The following is a 16,925-nucleotide window of genomic DNA, read 5'->3' on the forward strand; positions in this document are numbered from 1 at the left end:
AGTTGTGAGTATATATTCTTTCTATATTAATATACGCATGCATATTACCTCCTTTTTTCCATAAATGGAAAATAACATTTACCCGTTAAATTTGTTAGTTACTCAATCGATTCATCTTATTTATTGTGATTGAGATTGATATATAAACAAAGATTTTTTTTCTTCCATTAATTTTAGTAAAGAAATCCATGACGTAAAATAAAATAAAATAAAGTCAGTATCTACTTTTTTTCTCAATATTTTTTATATTTACGGTAAATATTAAATATAGAAAAGAAAAAAAATAATATTAATTATTATTACTTTTATTTATTTACATTCATAATTAAATTTAATATAATTATAGTAAGTCTCTATGATTATAACAATTTATATCTGTTACATATATAGCAAGTATATTATATATAATTATATATCTCCATCCTCTTTTATATATACGTAGCAAGTATTTCTATTTATATAATCTACTTAATATATTAAAATTAGGTTTTTTCTCAACTAATGAGAGTGAGATATGAATTTCTCGTGAATTCATTTTTCCTCCAAAATGAATGCATTTAATGAATAATGCATAATTATACTAATTTAGGAAAATATCCTTGTTATAATTATATAAAATCTATATTTAATACATTATTAAACTACTTATCAATTATCAATCGAAAATATAATAATAATAATAATAATAATAATAATAATAATAATAATAATAATAATAATAATAATAATAATAATAATAATAATAATATACTTCTACTTAATATACTAAAATTGTATTCATATTTCTATAACATATATAAGAATGTATATTTTTATTATATAAAAATTGAATTTTTGTACTTCATGATGGGCGTGGGATACTTCTTAGCGTGTTTCTTAATTTATTTTTTATAACTCATTGAATACAATTTATTACAGTAAATTAATTATATCAACTAATTGATTTGATTAGGTATTTAAATATCACACGATTTATTATAATTTATATCAATCAAATAATTGTAATTTATTATATCAATTATTTTAATTCATTAATTTATAAGGTACATAATAACATAAATGATTTGTTACTTATACTGATTAAATACAATAAATACATATTAATTTAGTTAAAAAAATCATTTTCTCCTATGTTTTCTATTTATTTTTTTTAATTCATTAAATCCAATCAATTATAATAAATTAATTATATCAACTAATTAATTCAATCAATTATTTTTTAATTTATTTTTTTGAATTCAATAAATCAAATAAAATTAATTATACTAATTATTTGTATCGACTAATTGATTTGGTTAATTCTTAAAAATATTTTTATTTAATTTATTTTATTTATTTAAATATAGCTAATTAGTTATTTAATTTTATTAGGATAAATATCAAATTCTATTTCTAATATAAAAATACAAAATTTTATTCCTTCTGTTTTTATTTTACCACTATAAAAATACTAGAAGAAAATATTATTCATTTACCAATTACTCTTTCGTTGGGTAGCTTTTACAACAATTATTTTTCTTCCTATGAGGCGTCGTCACAAGGCAACTATCATGGACACAAATCAGCACACACTCTTCAACTCATGTGCTCATCATTCAGAGCAATATATGATATGTTATCCATTAAGCATTTATAGACTATGGTGTTATCATGTATACGTAAATAAAAAAAAATCCGTAATTAAGCTTAAGTTATTTACCTATTTGTGTAGTATATTGTAGTGTGAAATTACTTTTAATTTGTGTTGTGCAGTGATATTATGGTTTAATTTAAGCTTTTATTTTAGAATTGTGTTATGATTTTATCTCATCATTTTCTCTTAGATATTAAGTTGATGTATTTTTATTTATTATTATTGAAGCGGATGTGATATAAAATTTGTAAAAAGAAAAAAAAACTCACATTCAATTTATTTTATTGTAGTCTTCTATTCTTCTATTTCTTTTTTATTTTTTGTATTCATTTTATTTTTTTAATATCATATAATTTATTATAATTTATACCAATTAATTAATTATAATTCATTATATCAGTTAGTTTAATTAATTAATTTATAATATAAATGATAAAATAGATCATTTGTTACTTATACGTTTATTTTTCTAAAATCTAAATCTGAATAATTATATTTTCAGTTTTTGTTATGAACAAAATATTATTAATAATGAATAATAATTAACCACTCATACTTTTGATCAAAGTATTTGGATAATTTTTATATTTATTAATATTAATTATTGATTATTTTTTCATAAATAAATTATATTATAATTTTATGTTAAAGTCATTCTTCTATTTGCTTTTACTAATTTATTATCTAACTATTATATAAAATTAAAACCGTATTAATGAATTTAATATTAAAATTAACTTGGCTTTTTATTATTTAGAGTGTTTTTCAATCAATAATTTTATACTCTTTATTTTTTTTTTCAGTTTCATTTTGAATTTTAATTTAGTACACAAAGATAGTGAAATTTCGTTGATACTGAAATAAAGTTTCAAAAGGGTCCATAGGGTAGAATAAGTAAAATAATGTGATACCCACATTACAACATCTAAATAAAACAACTTAGAATCTAAAATGTTTATCTTTCTCTTTCTCGCCGTCTATTATATTATCTATTCTATCTATTCTATTATATAAAAATCGAATTTTTACCTTTAATGATAGAATCAACATAGCATGCTTCCACTACAAGAATTTCACAAATTAGCGACGAATTTTTGCGAGAAATATTTTTTGTCACTAATCTGTCACTAACTTGCGAGGAATTAGTGACGTACTAACGACAAAATTAATGAGCGGTCACAAAATACCCGAACTTGAGAAAAACGACTGATTAGCGAGAGATTCACGAGTAAGTTTGTTTCTCGCAGATTGACTTTTGTAGCTAAACAAAGAGCGAGGAAAATTTCCTTGCTAATTTCTTACAAATTAATTAGCGAGTGACAATGTTCTAGCAAATCAGTCACTTAGGGGTTCAATCGAATAAAAGTAAAGTAGCGAGAGATATTATTGTCACTATTCCGTCCCAAATTTCTACTTTATTTTGTTTAACTCATTAAAGACAATTCATTATGATGAATTAATTATATCAACTAATTGATTTGAATAGATATTTAAGTATCACACAATTTAAAATTAGGTATATTAATTATTTGATTTAATTTTTATGATATATAAATTTAAGAAATAAATTAAAATAAGATAATTTATTACTTATTTAAATTGAATACAATAAATATAAATTAATTTAGTTAAAAATTTACTATTTTCTAATCTTCTATACATAAAAATGACAAAACAAAATTATAAAAATAATATTTTTATCACTTTTGCTATTTTAATTTTTTTTGCTTTTTTTATGTATAATTTTATTTTATATTAACTTTGTTTATTTAATAATAAAATATACTCATATTAATTCTATCATATAATAATATATTTTTCTCCTATATTAATCGAAGAATTTTAATAGTTATCAACTACATCTAATAGAATAACTAAGAAGTGAGAACTACGAGAAGTTAAACCTAGGTTCAAAATGTTGAAACAAAGAAAAGAAAACGATGGATATATGATTAGAGAAAAATGTATAATAATGACAAAATATACTAAAACTGGATTTTTTCTCCAACTAATAAAAGTGAGGTGTTAATTTCTCATGAATTCATTTTTTTCTCTAAAATGAAATCATTATTTTCTTTTCTAAATTTATTTTAGAAAAATATATTTATTATAATTATATTACAATTAACATTTAACGAATAATGCATGATTATACTAATTTAGAGAAATATTTTTATTATAATTATATAAAATCAATATTTAATACATTATCAACTAATAAAAGTGAGGTACAATTCCTCATGAATTCATTTTTCCTCCAAAATGAAAGTACTATTCTCTCTTCTAAATTATTTTAGAAAAATATCTTTATTATAATTTTATTACAATATTATAATTAGCATTTAATGAATAATACATAATTATAATAATTTAAAAAAATAAAGTCCAGTAATTTATCTTCCGACTGCACACGTGTGTAGAATAACTTTTAAGAAGGAGTCATGTATAGTAAATACGGTCGATGATTGTAAAACTGTATGCTAATATTGATATAATATTATTTTAAGTATATGTTTTACAAGCATCAAAGAAAAGTGTTGAGTTGTTTTTTAGTAGATTTAAATTATTTATTGTTTATTAGAGAATTTTGTGCATTAGAATTCTCTAATAATTTATTATTTATTTTGAGTTAATTTTGATATGTTCTTACTTGACAGTAAAATAACATATAAAAATTTGTTGGTGGGTCTAAGTATTATTAAGTTATTTATGGTCACATTGAGTATATATGTTTGATTTATTGACGAAGGTAGATTACTAAAACCAATTAATAACTATTTTAGGATTAATATATTTAACACTAGATTAATAAAAAACAAATAAATCATAACATTATATTTTTATTAATCAAATTATTATAATTTAAATTAATCTTAACAAAATAATTTAAAATTATAATTTTAATCTTATCACGTGCATGGTACGGGTTAATACAAGTTTAAATAACAACTTTAATCTTATCACGTGCATGGCATGGTACGGGTTAATTGTTCTTCATTTTGAGCTGATTTTGATATTTTCTTACTTCACAGTAAACCAACATATAAAACTTTGTTGGTAGATTTAAGTATTACTAGATGATCATATTGAGTATATATGCCTGATTTATTGAAAAAAGTAGATTAAATAACTATTTTATAGTTAATACAATTAACACTATATTAAGAAAAGAAAAACAACGCATACAAGTTATTCTTTTATTAATTAAATTATTATAATTAAAATGAAATTTAACATAACAATTTAAAATTATAATTTCAATCTTATCACGTGCATGGCACGGGTGATTAAACTTGTATTTTATAAATAGAGGGGAGGGGAGTGTCATTTTAGCATCTCGCAAGAGAGGGAAGTAGAATTTTCTCTTTTTATTAAGATACGGCTGGACACAGCAAACACGCTTGTCAGACAGACGAGTATCGATAAATATCGTATCTAAAATGTGTTTAACATGCAAACACAATAACTCAGCTAAGGGTCCGTGTTTCATAGGTTGCATCGTTCCTTTCTCTGACAAAACTTCCTTCTCCTTCAACGTTGTAAGGAGGATCTTCACTCAAGACAAAGGGGAGGGTCTTCTCGCATCTTTTTCCTAATCCGAAGAACGTTGCCTGTCAGTGCCGTAGCGCTGCATTTCCTTCCCTAGTCCAAGAATGTCGCATCTAATAGACACATAAGATATTCATATGACACTAGGTCACAAATCGTTGTCGTCGCTGTGCCGAGGACGACTTCCTGGATTCTGCCGTTGTCAGATTTTGAACATTCTGTTTATCTGGTTTTCGCACATCGAAGCTGGCTTCCTCCACCGTTAGCACCTCGCATTGGCAACAGGAATTGTTTTATGAAATAATAATAATAATAATAATAATAATAATAATAATAATAATAATAATAATAATAATGCTCTTATTATTTAAAAAAAATAATAAGAGCAATGATCTTAACAATAATATTGAATTCACATCAAATAAAACATGGTAGTACCTGAAGTAACAGTGAAATATTACTCATGACAATCTAAACCTTCAACTTTCAATAATTTTAATTTTGTCTTTTAAAAATATTTATGAACCAGCAACTAAAATATTTATTAATTTCAAATATTTTCTGAACTTTAAAAGTCTTGAAAATGCTTTTTCTCTAGAAGAAACCTTCATAAAAATATATCAAAAAAGAGTAAATTATCATTTCTACTCATAAAAGTTGAAAACGTTGACGAATCTATCCATAAAAAAAAAAATTACCAAATGTATCCATCAATAATGAGATCCGTGAGATAAAACTAACCAATCGTTATTCCGGAGTTGACTCCGTTAGTGACGCTCCCTACATGACACATAACAACGTTACGTGGTCTGGGAGTCTTCATAGGTGAAATGATGAGCTATTTGACCGTTATAATTAATGAACCCTAAATCTCTAAATTTCCCAAATTCAAAACTTTTCTCATTCTAAACACGAACCCTAGGTTAATAAAATTCTTCGAAAATATTTCAATGTTAAGGCGGAGACTATTTACCCCACCTTCGAATGGGAGATGTAGTGTATCTAGAAGCTCAATTTTAAAGCGGGTGCATGATAGGAAGTTCAATGGGAGATGCTTCTGTGGGTTGGATGTGACCTTGTTGCAGCCGGGGACGGCAATGAATCCTGGGAGGTGGTTCGTCCGTTGTCCCAAATGGAAGGTATACCCTTTGTACACTTTATTCTATTCGAAGTGAATATGTCTCTAATCTAATTTTTCTTTGCCATTGATAGACTTCAGACTGTAGTTACTTTGTATGGGTAGACAAAACCGAAGGTCAATGGGAGGGTTTGAGGAGACCAGTTTCAAAAAGAAAGATGCACGAAGATGTTCTTGAGGCTGAAGCTGAAGTGAAGATGCTCAAGAAGTTAGGGAAGATTGAAGCTCAAGTTAGTAAACTTAGGTTGTGACTTGTGACTATGTCAATTATTGTGGTGTTTAGCTTTGTGTGCAATGTGTATCTTGTAACACCCTACCATACTGAGCTTTACGCTTAAGTCGTAAAACAGAGGTGGTGTGGTATTACGACCTCTAAAATAAAATGTATACATATAATAGCAGAAAGATTGTAATATACTAGGAGTCTTGAAGAATAGATGAAACAAAAGTCGCGAGATAAAAGCGCAACGCTCAAGAAACGAGTTAACTTGAGTGTTAGAAAAACCATAACTATCGAACATAAGATAACAAAAGTAGGAGTAAAGCGCCAAAGATACAAAATAACAAGCTCCTAACTCAGCCCGTGAAACCAAGACTGGCCGGAGAATACATATATATATATATATATATATATATATATATATATATATATATTCACGTATCAGATACATAAACAAAATCCTGTCTCTCCGTAAACCTCTAAGAGGATCAAAAGAATAAGTTATGCGGAGAGAAAACTAAGTATATATATATATATATATACATCACTATACAACAAAATAACCCAATAACCACTTCGCTTCAGGTGTCCAGACGCCTAACGAGGTGCTTTTCGACCTGCATCTGAAAAACAACAACATAGTATGGAATGAGAACCAGAGGTTCTCAGTATGGTAAAGGTGTCACACACATAATATATAAGGTCCTGGGAATGCCAAAGATAATTCTAGAACGCCGACACTCAGATTATAGAGCTTAAAGTATTAAACAAAAGTCATAAAAGGTGGTTTTCTAAGAGTATCTAAACTTAACTTAACTTAACCTTAAATCCAAGTTCTATACTACCATTCTTCCATATCTCCATCTCCGTCAGCATTTCACAGACAAATAAACAGGTAGAGGCAAGCACAAGAAGGTTACAAGTACTGCAGGTAACAAATATATATTTAGCATGGAAAGTACACTTAGGCATACCCAGTTAATGCACAAACAAATAATTCAAGTAGAATGCATATGATGCATGCTTGTCCTATGGCTGATGAGACTCATCTGTCGGTTATCCAGCCAACCCGACAAGTCTGAAAACCTTAGACTGTCCCTCGACGTGCATCCCCAAGAGCCTATGCATAGCTTTTTCTCAAATAATCAATATTTCTCAATGGGGGTTAACATTCCCGAGAATTTATAAGTGTCCGGTCACCTTTACATCATAGGGTCAACAAAGTATCGAGTTTTCAACCTAGTACACGTGATGGCAAGCCACGGTATTTTACCCATGGAATCCCGTATCTCAGATCATTTAATCATTCAAGCCAAATATCATACATGATCATTCATTTGATTATCAAGTCAAGTATCATACATGATCATCTGTAACATTTCATAGTCGTTTCATCACTTTTCAGCTTTTCTTCATCTCCAAATTTCCTAACTTCATCCGAATATCAGGTTTAATACTATTATTAATGACTAAAAGAATGAAAATAGAGGTTTAGAGGTTTGAAACACAATTTAGTCCATTGAAAATCATGTTTGCTGAAGTGAGGGCCACGCGTGCGCGTGGGAGTGTGAAACTGCAGCTCGCGCGCGCGTCCCTTTGTCATGCGTACGCGTGGGTGAAAACTTCATGTCACGCATGCGCGTGGGTCACGCGTACGCGTGGACATGCTTACTATCCCTTACGCGTCCGCATGGCATCAATCGCGTACGCATCACCGAAATCCCATGCCACGCATACGCGTGGACGTGCGTTCTTTTAAAAAATAGATCAGTAGCAGAGCTGCAGAATCATAACAAGTTTCTTGCATAATCACATATAAATTACATATTTCGCACCAAAATTTTCGACGGGCATAACTCAATCGTTTCAAATCGTTTTTCTTCCGTTCTTCGAACGGCATAAAGTTCACGAACCCAATTTTCATTTAAAACCAATTAAAATCAATTTGATAGGGATTATCCTTCATGTTTATTTATCCCATAATCCCTTTTATCCGCCACCTTCCCCAATGATCTTTACAAATGATTCCAATCTTCCTCATCCTGTTGTATTATTCCATATATTTTCAGTCTCACTTTCCGAGTTAGAAGTGAAAATCATGAACATAGTAAATTTACATTTACTATTATGAGTATGAATGCAGCAAGCCGTTCATAACTTTTTACTCATACAAGAGAACTTAAAACTCATGAGAAATGATTATTTTCTCCATTGGGCAAATGCTTTTTAATGCTCTCTGTATGAATATCAAGTAAGTAAGCACATAATAGAAAAAAATAAGAAAAGGAAAATTATATTTAAAAATAAAATTGAGTTTGTTATTAATATATTATAGAAACCTTCACACATTCAAAACTTCCTCCTCTATGGAAGATAAAACATTAAAGAAAGCAATGTAAATGACTTACCAACTAACAAAAAGATAATTACTACTTTAATCTAAAACTAATATTTGCATTATCAGAACTTGTCCATCCACCTAAGACAGATTTGAGATGAACAAAATCAACAACATTCACATCATTCTTGACTGAGCTTGTGACCTTGACATCCTTCAAGCCATGCAACCAACACTTAGACTTGGAATAACAATAGGAGCAAAACTTGCCCTTTGGCTTTTTGGTTTCCATTAGCATCCAGTAGAAAAACTTAACAAATAACAAACAAGAGTTAGAAGCTCCACAGATAACCCTTTGAACTGATGAAAAGCAGAGGAAGGAAATAAAATATAAACTTTGGAAACAATGTCGTACCTCAATGAATGCTTTGGTGCAATGAGACGGGTTCAAGCTCAATGAAATAGTTTCTGGGCACCAACCATAGAACAAGCGATTCACAAGAAGTGCATACTTAGATTTATCTTCCCTAACAGAGCGTATGACCAAGTGTTTGATGCATGGCACAGGCAATGTAGGTGGCAATGAATATGGGTCTTCCCAATACTGCATAATCCAAGGTATATAAAAACCATATTAAGAAAACAGGTAAACTAACAGAATATAAATAACAATTTATACTTACACGATATTCATAATAATAAAAATGTTCATCAGAAGGGATGCAGGGACGGATGGAGAGGGAGAGTGATGCCAAGAACTTTTGTGGTTTAAATTGTTCGACAAATTTCCCCAACTGGTAAAGACGTGGATGAATCATATTGAACAGAACATTTACTTCCAGTTGACTAGAACATCGTAGAAAAGATATGGAAGGTAAGTTGTCACCAGCATAATAGTATCGAAATGATAATAGATTTGGAGTGTCAATTTCAAGCTTCTCCATGATAGAGCAATTAGATAACACCAAAGCCTTGAGTTGAGAACTTGAAATATTAATGTTCTCATACATGGAGCATTCAACCAATTCCAAACTCTCAAGGAAAGGAAATTTGGAAGATAGATGAAGAAACCATATATCTGTAAAAAGAAATTCAATCTTCATATTCATTAAGGTCAAAGCTCTCAAATTTCCACAACTATCAAAATTCATCTTGGAGGGCTCATAACTGTCAGCACCATAATATATTTTCTCAATATTTGGAGCATCAATATAGACATTTTGTACTCCCTGAATATCAACTCCCTTGAGCTTTTGTAGACCATGCATGCTTACTGATTTCATAAGAGAAATTTGCAGATCTCTGGCACCTTGGGGGTTGTATACATAACACCACTTCAAGGTTATATGCTCAATTAAAGGACAATGAGAATTAACATGCTCGATAGCACCTTCGTCATCAAAAAGGACATAGCACAAGGATAATACACACAGTGAGGAAAACTTGACTGAAGGATTCAGGAAGTCTTTGTCAAATCTGATTCTCCCCTTCAGCACTAACTTATTAAGTGATCTTGCTTCAATGACACCTGGATGCAAGATATAACATAGGCACGGATCATCCTTTTTTAAAGTAGGCAGGCAAAGCTTTAGGGTCTGGAGATCACATTCACTGGCTAACTTAAGCCACTGATCAACATCAGGGTATATAAGCTGAAGGTCAAAGCAGGTTAAACTAAGCTTGAGCTTGAATTCTTTGATTGCTAAGCCTTGTTCACTGAACCTCAGCAATCTTTGCTTGCCATAATCAAGGAATGTCTTAATTTGTTGATCTTTTTTCCGCTTGGAAGACCTCCTAATAGATTCTCGGTCACAAATAGACAAAATGGGAAAGGTATAGAATATTTCTCTCCATGTCTTAGACAAAACACTAGTCTTGATAGCATCTTTCTTTGGCAGTCTTGAGAGAATGTCATGAAGTATGGTTTCTGGTAAACTGGATATCTGGTCCATTTTTTCATCCATTATTGTGTCCTTCAAAGCAAGTAGAAGAATATCAGAAAAAGAATAACTCAAACTATGTCAAATTATGGTAGTAAAAAATACCACTTTTCATGTTAATGAATATGGCTCATGAGAGTTTTTTTCCTGGTGGAGTTATCAAACAGAACAAGAACTAAATACTGTCAATGTAGATATATCTTAAATGGTCATCATATAGAGATTTTTTCTCTAAAAAACTAATTTACAAAATTTGTTTTTTCCCCTTTGTTTTGCAACACTAATTAACAAAGCAGAACCCACAAGAATCATTATTGATCACCATCTGCACAAACACTGCTAATTTGGATGCGAAAAACACATACAGAACAAATAAGATCAAGGATGGAAACTCTAAAGATTTGAGCTAAAGCAAAGTCTAAAGATTTTTGCATAACTGCCAATAAATATAATTAGTAAAATCTCTCTCTCTCTAAAGAAACAGACTAATCAGCAATGTGTCCATGAACAAGAAGTTAAAGATATGAAGACTCAAATTAGGGTTACAATCACAGGAAACTGATCCACACGGTTACAGTGTTAGAACTTAGAGCCGAACCTGAAACGCTGATTTGAGTGACTGAAGAGATGAAGACTGCGAAGATTGAAAGAGACACTGCGTCTGAAGAGGGCGATGGAGATGGCGCCAAGAGACTGGGGTTTTCGGTTTAAGAGGCTGTTTAAATTTAAATATAATCCCTGTGATTTGATTTAGATTTTTGCAATTTTAAATCAATTTTCAGATTGGATAACACTCACAAGTTTATTAACTAAATAAAATATCTTTTAATTTTATTAGTTGATTTTTTAATTTGTTAAACATAAATCTTGATTTTATTAATTAATTATGTTAAATATACATTAAAAATTATTTAAATAAAATATATATATATGCTCTGTCATTTTATAAAGTACTATATATTAATTCTATTATTTTATTATCAAACTTAATATTTCTTTATAATATGTGTATATATAATTAATTTTTAATTAGTTAATATAATTAATCTTTTTTTTATCGTTAAAGTTATCTTTTCAATCCTATTTTCTTTTTGAAGAATTAAGATTTAAAACTAAATCTAGAGTTTAAAATTTAAGAAAATAATTGATATAAAATAAAATAATAATTTTAAAATCTTAGTTAATATTAATTGAAAAATAATTAATTTTTTAATTAAATTCTTATTTATGATATATTAAATTTTTAGATCAAATTAAATTAGATTAAATAATAAAATTAAATTGAGCCAATTCCATCGCATATTGTATTGATCTAATTGAATGAGCTTACAAAAAAGATTTTTTTTTTTTGAAGTTATCTACTTATTTTTATTTAAAAGATCTTATAAAAAAATAAAAATAATTTATATTTAAGTATTTCATGTAAAAAAAATTATTTATTAATTATATTTAAATATAATAATATAAAAATATTTTTTATTTATTATGTGAGAATTTTTTTAAAAAAATTAAAAAATATAAATTGTATTTTTTTTGGATGTTATTAAGTTAGTAAAAAATATTTTTTTTAATTAATTTTTTTTATTTTTTAGTGTATTTGATAAATTTTTAGTATTAAAAATTAAAACATTAAAAAAACATATTTTTTTTGAGAAGGTACCATTTATATTTTTTTGTAAAAAATTTTTTAAAAAAATATTTTTACATAATAAATAAACAAAAAAAATACTTTTTTATTATTATATTTAAATATAATTGATAAATAAAAATTTTTTTTGTATGAGATATTTAAATATAAAATTATTTTTATTTTTTTATAAGAGCTTTTTAAAAAAGACAACTCAAAAGTTTTTTTAGAAGCTCACTCAAAAATAAAAGTCCATTGTAGTTTTTAAAAAAATATGTTTTTAAATTTTTTATTATTTTTATTTTTACTATTAAAAATTTATTAAATACGTTAAAAAAATTATAAAATAATTTTTTTTATCAATTTAATAATACTCAAACAAACACTATATAACTTATACATAATAAAAATTATAAATTCAATATTGCCATATCTTCATTTTTGTGATTTATAGAAATCCTCGCTGGAGAAATTATTTTTGAGTCGGCATGAATTCGTATAAATCACACATTAGAGGCCAAACCAATACCTTGGAAATCATTTTCACACTCCTCGTTACCTAGGTATATACTAATTGCTGCCAAAATAATTGCTTAGCATATTCAGAAAGAAAATATTCTGTATCTTCCGATTTATTTTTTAATTTATCTATAAAAAACAAATAAATTACAACGAAAAATATTAATTAATGGTATAAAAATGATAGAGAAAGTTGCTCCTGTATAAAACATAAATATATACATACTAATAATACTAGATTACTAGTTCTACACCTATTATTCTTTTCCATTTTCAATATATTATATCAACAAATGTCCCACATTTTATTCATTTAAGATATTAAGGGTACAATTAAAAGAAAGAAAAAATTAAGGCTACTTAATGCTCTCTCTATTTAAAGTTTAAACATATTTATCTCATTTTAAATTTATACTTTTCTAATATCAAAGTAGTATTAACTATTAACTATTAGCGTCAATAATTACTTCAGTTTAATTATGAGGATTAAGAAGGCACCAAAAGAGATTATAGGTTGCGTTTGTTTTCTGCAACTACGATTTAGTGTTGTGTTTAGTAGGGGTGTTCAAATCCAAACCGATTTAAATTAAACCGCTCATTCAATTCGATCCAAATTGAAAACCGATTAAAACTGCACTAATTCGGATTTGATTGGATTCTATTTTTTGTAAACTGCTGGATTTGATCGGATTTCGGATCTACTTTTCATAACCGATCCAATCCAGTCCAAACCGTACAATGTGCTATAATATTATTATTTTATTATTATATTTACAATGATACTTATAATATGTTCAATTTATTATACATTTTTCTATTATTCATGTATTATTATTATTTAATAAATATTTTATGTTGAAAATGTTATTTATTTATTTATTTTAACTAACCTATAATTTTATTTCTATTGTTATGTTATCGTTAGTTTTTTAAGATATTGTTAAGACTTGTTATGTCATTGTTGATTATTTAAAATTTGATGTTGAGACTTGTTATATGTATTTAATTTTTTTATTTAAAAAATCGCAAATCCAAACCGCTTGTAATCAGGATCGGATCGGATTTCCAAAAAAAAATCATCCAATCCAAACCGCACTGCACATAAATTAAGCGTTCGGATCGAATGACTTTTTTCCTTAAAACTAAACCAAACCGCACCGTAAACACCCCTAGTGTTTAGTAATAAGTCTCTTTAGTATTTTTAGAAAATATAAATACACCGAATTAAAATTTTTAAGGATAGAAACTAAAATTTTTATAACATTTTTTTAAAAATATTTTGGTTTAACTTTTTTTAAATTCTAAATCTATCTCTTAAATTTTATATTTATCTTAAATCAAATATAATATTAAAACATAACTCAATTTAATATATTTTGTACCAAATATAATATAAAAATTTAATTTAATCTTAATCTCTTAATTTCTATCTCAATTTTTTTTAAATGCAGAATAAAAATTAAGTAACGATTAAATACTTACTAGAGCTTACCGGTGAGTTTATTGATTTTTTATTGAATTATTTATTTAGATTGTAATTGTTATACAATTATTAGATACAATTAAAATATATTATTTCTTTTTGTCTTTTCTAATTTTAACCTAATCTTTGTGTATTCTTATTCATTTAAGACAATTCTACTTTTTGGACGTTACTAAAAATATTTATGATAGGTTAGTGGCTATATAAGTGTTGCTAAATTTAAAGTTACACTTTTTTTTTTTAATATTTTGATAATATTTTTTTAGCAATATTTTTTAAAAACCGTTGCTAAATTATGAAAAAATGTTATTTTAGTTTTAGTAATATTTTTTAAAATATCATAACCACTATAACATAGACATATTAGAATGACCTTATATATCATACAATATAAAACAAACTTTAAATTAGAGTAGTGAATAGTAATATTATTAATTAACTTTTAAAATATGAAAATAACAAATGCTGTAATATTTTAAGTATAGGGACATCTAATTATATACAACTAAATGAGTATATGAAATGTTAAGACTTAAGAGATTAAGACACCAAAAAAGAACATTAATTATAAGAAATATTGGTTTCTAAGCAAGTGAAGTTTACTTATATATGTATATAGGAATATAGGATTAATCTTGTCCATTTATATAATTTTATTACCAAATTTATTTTTTTTTATATATATTTCTAAATATATATTTTAAGTGTTTAATTTTGATGAACTAAGTATAAATTTTTGGAAAAAAGACAGATAGATCTTTGACTTTTTAAATTTTTGACAAATATATTTCTGACAAAATTTAAATACAAAAAAGTCCTTGACTTTAACAAGCGGAGGACAATTTAGTCCTTCCGTCTATTTGCCTCTCATACACCAAACGGAATTGACTGACGTGGCTGAAACGGTGTCCAGGTGTCCGTTACGGTGCCACGCTGGAAGGGGAATAAAGTTCGAAGGACAAATAAGTCTTTGACGTCATTTTGCAAATAAAGTTCAAAGGACAAATAGGTCCTTGAGAATTTAGTTCATTATACTTCTATTATGTTTCTATTATGAGAATTTAGTTTATAAAATTATGCTTGTGTTTTAAAATCTAGTTAACTTGTTGTATTCTGCAATTTAAATTATTTGTATTAAAATTGCAGAAATTGGGCTTGTTCTGTTTCTACTTTTTTTTTCTTAAATTGCATTAGTTCAGTTTTAGTGCATTTGTGTATTATATTAGAATTTGTTAAATTGCATTAGTTCAGTTTTCATCATATCAGTGACATTAGTTAGCATGAGTTCATTTATGCATCAAGTTAGCATTAGTTTATTTGTGCATCATTCATGTATTAAGTTAGTATTAATGCATTTGTGTATTATATTAGAACTAGTATTTTTATCCATAATAACATTACGAGAATAATTTTTTTTAAAATTATAGTTCACTTTGTTCTAACAGTATAAACTATGCATGGCACAAAAGATTTACAAAATCAAATTACTTTTACAAAAAAGTCGTAAATTGACAAAAGTCTCTGGCTAAGAAGACCAAAATATCTGCAGATAAAAAATTAAATAATAAAATTTTTAATTATTATTTTTATATGAAAAAGTATAATTTTTTATTAATAATTAATTTTAACATTCGTTATCTAAAATTTAAAATAATTTAATGTGTATACTTTTACATTTAAAATATTTTAATTGTAAAAAAATATCGGATGACATATTTTGATTTATCAAATTACTAATATAAAATATAATTATATATAGAGTAAAAATAGTAGAGAGAAATAGAAAAATAGAAAGAGGTAGATGAGAGAATTTAGAAAATGAGTTTATTAATTTTGAAAAAAAATATTTTCTCTTAATTTTAATAAGAGTGTCATGTCACACAATTGATTATTAAATTAGATAGTAATATATGATACATAATATAGGTATATTTCAATTAGATAGTAATATATGATACATATATAAGCATAATGAACTAAATTCTCAAGGACCTATTTGTCCTTCAAACTTTATTTGCAAAATGACGTCAATGACTTATTTGTCCTTCGAACTTTATTCTCCTTCCAGCGTGGCACCGTAACGGACACATGGACACCGTTTCAGCCACGTCAGCCAGTTCCGTTTGGTGTATGAAAGGCAAATAGACGGAAGAACTAAATTGTCCTCCGTTTGTTAAAGTCAGAAACTTTTTTGTATTTAAATTTTGTCAGGAATGTATTTGTCAAAAACTTAAAAAATCATGAACCTATCTGTATTTTTCTCTAAATTTTTTTATCACATCAATCCTTTTTTGAATGACCATTGTTATAACTCGTAGCTATAATTGAATACATGTATAAAACTTCTTCTGCATTCATATTTTGAAAAAAAAAAATACAAATAAAAAATATATTAAAGCATCTAAAAGTAAAGAAAAGGTTAACAGATAAATTAAAAGAGATAGATAGAGTACATAACTATAATTAATTATATAATTA

The sequence above is a fragment of the Arachis hypogaea genome, chromosome 19, assembly GCF_003086295.3.
Source record: "Arachis hypogaea cultivar Tifrunner chromosome 19, arahy.Tifrunner.gnm2.J5K5, whole genome shotgun sequence".
Taxonomy (NCBI): Eukaryota; Viridiplantae; Streptophyta; class Magnoliopsida; order Fabales; family Fabaceae; genus Arachis; species Arachis hypogaea.